This window comes from Bos indicus, chromosome 13 (genome assembly GCF_029378745.1).
Source record: "Bos indicus isolate NIAB-ARS_2022 breed Sahiwal x Tharparkar chromosome 13, NIAB-ARS_B.indTharparkar_mat_pri_1.0, whole genome shotgun sequence".
Taxonomy (NCBI): domain Eukaryota; kingdom Metazoa; phylum Chordata; class Mammalia; order Artiodactyla; family Bovidae; genus Bos; species Bos indicus.
This window is the reverse complement of record NC_091772.1, coordinates 82946950-82952585: the sequence shown is the minus strand read 5'-3', so window position 1 is coordinate 82952585 and position 5636 is coordinate 82946950. Positions and strand designations below refer to the sequence as shown.

Here is a 5636-nt window from a genome sequence, read left to right as displayed (position 1 = left end):
CTTTTAATAGTCACCCCAGTTAATCCAGGAGCCAGGGAAATTGAAGGCCATGCTTTAATAGGTTTGGACTGAGCAGAAGAACTTGCTGGAAAAGTGTAAACCAAACACCTGGGAATTATTCACACATTGTGACTCAAGAGTGGCATGAAAAGTCTGGCGGAGTTTTACAGCTTAATTCGTAGGTTTGAAAGGGAAAGTGTTAGTGGCTCAGTCCTACTGACTCTTTGTGATCCATGGACTGTGGCCCCAGGCCACTCTGTCCATGGGGTTCTCCAGGAAGAACACTGGAGTGGGGTGCCATGCTCTCCTCCAGGGGCTTTTCCCCACCCAGGGATCGAGCCCCGGTCCCCCGCACTGCAGGCGGATTCTTTACTGTCTGGGCCACCTTGGAAGCCCAAATTCACAGGTTTGGGGAAGCCACTTTGTGACCCACGTGCAAATGAGGGAGTTCGACGGTCTTCCTTCAGGACTTGCTGGGCCCCCTTAGGCAGCGAGTCTGCGCTCCGCAGGCTGTGGTTTCTGCGCTGACAGCACAGTGGCATCACTCCAGCCCCTCACTCCCTTAGATGCTGGTTCTTAACTTACTGAAAAGAAAACACCCCCTCAAAAGCGGGCATTTGGCCTTAAACCTTGGGCCAGGTTCTCCTTCCTTCATCGGGGAATGATGCTGGTGGACCTCTGCCCATCAAAGGATAGAGCGTGAGTCTGAGATGGTTTTAGCTGGGCAGAGAATGCCCTATTAAACTTGAATTATATTCAAGAACATTGGTGCTCTTTTAAGTTATTCTTCAATCTTTTTGAATAATTGAAGCTCACTTTGCAGCTATCTGGCTGCAACACTTTTTACCACAGTTAAGTATCTGTTTTTAATGAAAAGAGGGATAACTTCAAGTTTTTTTTTTTTTTTTAATTATTTGTTGTTTATTTCTGGCTGTGCTGGGTCTTCGCTGCTGCCCACGCTCTGGGTGTCCTGTACGGGCTCCTGGGGCCAGTGGCTTCTCTTGCTGGTGACCCCAGGCTCTAGAGCCGGCAGGCTCAGGCATTTGGCGCGCGGGCTTCAATGCCCTGGAGCAAGTGGCATCTTCCCAGACCCAGGGTCGAACCCATGTCCCCTGCATTCTTAACCACTGAACCACAAGGGAAATCCAAGTTTTGGGTTTTATATACCTGTATCTTCAAATATTTAATCACTTTCAATAGATAGCTGCCATTTTCTCCCACCTGTGGGGAGACCGTAATTCACAGGAAGGGCTTCCCCTGTGGCTCAGTGGCAGAGAACCTGCCTGCCAATGCAGGAGGCCCAGGTTCGATCCCTGGCTGGGAAGATCCCCTGGAAGAGGAGATGGTAGTCCACTTCAGCAGTCTTGCCTGGGAAGTCCCATGAACCAAGGAACCTGGCAGGGTTGCAAAGGAGCTGGACATGACTTAGCGACTAGATAACAACAAATACGCAGGACATCCATTTGATTCTCTGCGAGAGTATGGCTGTGTGGCTGAGATGGCAAATTATGGGCTAAAGGATTCTGCAGAGCATGCTTGGTTGGAGAAAGGATTCAAGAGGATGAGCGTATACTTATGCGGCAAAAATAAATCAGGTATTTCTATGAGCCGGATCTTATTCCGAGCTGGTGTTGGGGATATTGCTGCTGCTTGTTGCTAATAGAGTTGTACAGACTAAATCAGTGGTTCCTAAAATAAGTCCCCGTATATAGAAAAATGTACACTGTTTCACGGCAGGATGAGGAAAAAAACATGAGAAAACCTGTAACACTATAACATACGTAATTTTAAATCATAATCATTTATGTTGTATTTTTCCTTTATTGTTAAAAACATTCTCTTCCATAAAATGATGATGGTAGGATGTTATTGTTTTGGTGAATGTTTCCATGTCCTTATTGAATGAATCAGTAAATTGACAATATTATATCAGTCCCAATCAATTTTTCAAATTGGTGTGAAAAATCCTAAAAATCATGAACCTCTGGATTAAGTTTTTTAAATGTTAATAAAATAGGTGACTTTTTTAATTAAATAGACTCACATCAGGAACACTGCATTTTTTTAATTGTGTCACTTTTTATTTTGTATTGGGGTACAGCCAACTAACAATGTAACAGTTTCAGGTGAGCATGAATGGGCCCAGCCACTCATGCAGGTGTGTCCACTCTCCCCCCAACTCCCCTCCCATCCAGCTGCCACATACCCCTGAGCAGAGCTCCCTGTGCTGCACAGTGGGTCCGCGCTGGTCATCCGTTTTAATCCATTTTAAATACAGCAGAGCGTCCAGGCCCATCCCAAGCTCCCTGACTGTGCCTCTCCATGGCAACCATAAAAGGACATTGCACTTTAAGGATCTGTGAGCCACTCAGAGAAATCTGGTCTTCAGAAAACCTGATTATGTATCAGCTCATTTGCTAAGAGATGGAAGAAAGAAGAATCAAAGTCAGGCGGAAGGCTCACAAGGGTGCTGGGCCCTGCTCCTTGTTTCATAAACTCTTTATTCCTCTCACCCAAAATGCCAAGCTTTCAGGTGTTTTTGGCTTCCATTTGTTCCTAATTCATGTATTCTGCTTCATGGCCTTTTCTCCAGTGCTATTTTTACTGTTTGATTTTAGTAAACAAGAATGTACTTTTCAAGGGCTTCTTTCAAAGGTTCCCGTCTGGACTGGTGTCTCTGGCTGTTTGGCAAATTGCCTCCAACTTTAGCCGCTTACAGCAGCACCTATTTATTTCTCTGCAGTTTCCGTGGTTCAGGCAGGCTGGGCTGGGTCCCGCATGGGGATTCAGTCTGTGTCAGCCAGGGCTGTGGTTTCATCTGAAGTCCAAGCTGGGGAACGATCCACTTCCAGGCCTCCTCACTGGCTACCAGAAAGATTTAATGCCAAGTAGGTTGTTGGACAGACCTCATTGCATTCTCCCTGGGTATTGACTGGATGTCAGCCTCAGTTCCTTGTGGGCTTCTCCACTGTGGCAGCTGGTTTCCTCAGGGACAGCAATCAAGAATCTGTTAGGAAAGAGAAAGTTACTATCTTTTGTAACCTAATCACAGAAGTGAGCTCTCATCACCTTTGCTATAGTCTATTAACTAGAGGAATGGTAAAGAGTCTGCCTGCCAATGCAGGAGATGAAAGAGACACAGGTTTGATCCCTGGGTAGAGAAGATCCCCTGGAATAGGAAATGGTAACCTACTTCAGTATCTTGCCTTGAAAATTCCATGGACAGAGGAGCCTGGCAGGCTACAGTCCATGGGGTCACAAAGAATTGGACTTGACTGAGCACGCACACAGGCAAGCGACTAAGACCCCACAGGCTGCAAAGCACAACGGCGTGTTAGTTACACGCAGGTCACAGTCAGCTCCAGACACAAGAGGGCAAGCGCCAGGATTGAAGCTCATTGTGTGTCGTTTCAAAATCTGAGTACCATGCTCTATCTCATCTCCTTAATCCTATTTTGCTTATAACATCTACTACTACAAAGATCATGGCATCTGGTCCCATCACTTCATGGGAAATAGATGGGGAAACAGTGGAAACAGTGTCAGACTTTATTTTTTGGGGCTCCAAAATCACTGCAGATGGTGACTGCAGCCATGAAATTAAAAGACGCTTACTCCTTACTCCTTGGAAGAAAAGTTATGACAAACCTCGATAGCATATTGAAAAACAGAGACATTACTTTGCCAACAAAGGTCCATCTAGTCAAGGCTATGGTTTTTCCAGTGGTCATGTATGGATGTGAGAGTTGGACTGTGAAGAAAGCTGAGCACTGAAGAATTGATGCTTTTGAACTGTGGTGTTGGAAAAGACTCTGGAAAGTCCCTTGGATTGCAAGGAGATCCAACTAGTCCATCATAAAGGAGATCAGTCCTGGGATTTCTGTGGAAGGAATGATGCTAAAGCTGAAACTCCAGTACTTTGGCCACCTCATGCGAAGAGTTGGCTCATTGGAAAAGACCCTGATGCTGGGAGGGATTGGGGGCAGGAGGAGAAGGGGACGACAGAGGATAAGATGGCTGGATGGCATCACTGACTTGATGGACGTGAGTCTGAGTGAACTACGGGAGTTGGTGATGGACAGGGAGGCCTGGCGTGCTGCAATTCATGGGGTCGCAAAGAGTCAGACATGACTGAGCGACTGAACTGAACTGAACTGAACTACTCCCTACATGAGAGGTGGATGTGTAGATCAAGGTCATATCAAAACCAATCTCATCTGTAATCAATTTATCCTTTCTTCTAATAACAATTAATAAGTTCACAACATCAATTCATTAAGAGAAGATTTTAAGACTATGAAATTAAAACATATATATGCTTAAATGAACTGATGGTAGAAGAATCTATTGGTCATGCCTTTCACTATTGCATTCTTTCTACCATCATATACTTATCAGGGACTTGCTGCACAATAATAGTTTCTTGGAGTCCTTTATCTACTAAATCCCTTTAAAAAAATAAATGTGCATTTCAGAATACTGCCTTGATCTTCATTACTTTGTGACAGTTGAAATAAGGGACTCTTTAAGAAGTGGTCATCAGGCAAGTTCCACACTAATTTGCTATAAATTGTTAGGACAACATGTCAACTCTTGAGATTATAGACTTTTCATGTAGGTGCCTTAATCGTATGCACATTGCTTGTGTTAGAAGAAAGGACTATAGAATTTTAATGCAAGTGGTTAAACATGATCTTCCAAAGAGAACACTGTCACTCAGGGATGGTTAATTAGCTTTTATAAAAAGAAAGGTTAGTTAAACAAGTTAAACATCACTACAAGATGTAATTTGTGAATTCTGGACTCTGATAATTACACCATTAGAATGTGTGTTTCCCTGTTGTGAGAGCATTTTCTGTAATTTTTGCTCTGTAATTCAAAATTTCTTCTAGGGATTAATTCAAGAATCAGAACACTGCAAGTGTTGAACATAAAGAAAATGCTGTGAAATAGCCAGATATTTGATTTACCATTTCTTCTGTGGCTGAACATGTGGTTTATTTTGTCCATGCATGGAAATTATTTAACTTAACAGCACAGTAAATGTTTAGAAAAACATGAATATTTGATCACAAAGTTATATTATTATTATAATATCATTTCTTTTCAAAATATATTGGCTTTAGCCTCTTGTAGAATTACTGATTTGAGACCAAATGAGGGGTAAATTCTCAGCATATGTCCCAAAGTAGAAAGAAGATATCAGTCATATTTTAGAGGTTAAAGCTAAAAAAAAAAAAAAAGAACTTTGATTATTTAGAACTTTGGAACAATTAATACAATAATAATAATTTTTTATTTTATATTTCATTTTATTAATTTATTTTTGGCTTTGCAGGACCTTCGTTGCTATGCACAGGCTTTCTCTGGTTGCAGTGAGCAGGGCTCCTCCCTGAGCGGGCCTCCTCCCTGAGCAGGGGCTCCTCCCTGAGCAGGGGCTCCTCCCTGAGCAGGGCCTCCTCCCTGAGCAGAGCCTCCTCCCTGAGCAGGGGCTCCTCCCTGAGCGGGGCCTCCTCCCTGAGTGGAGCCTCCTCCCTGAGCAGGGGCTCCTCCCTGAGCGGGGCCTCCTCCCTGAGCAGGGGCTCCTCCCTGAGCGGGGCCTGTTCTCTGGTTGCCGTGCATGCTTCTCGCTGCAG

At 44.0% G+C, this 5636-nt stretch overlaps 1 non-coding gene across 1 annotated transcript; it reads left to right on the top strand.

Moving 5' to 3' along the window:
- The first annotated feature begins 1253 nt into the window (after nucleotides 1-1253).
- Nucleotides 1254-1325, top strand: TRNAG-GCC (transfer RNA glycine (anticodon GCC)). Its single transcript has one exon. It is a non-coding gene; the product is annotated as a tRNA-Gly (tRNA).
- Nucleotides 1326-5636: the final 4311 nt, after the last annotated feature.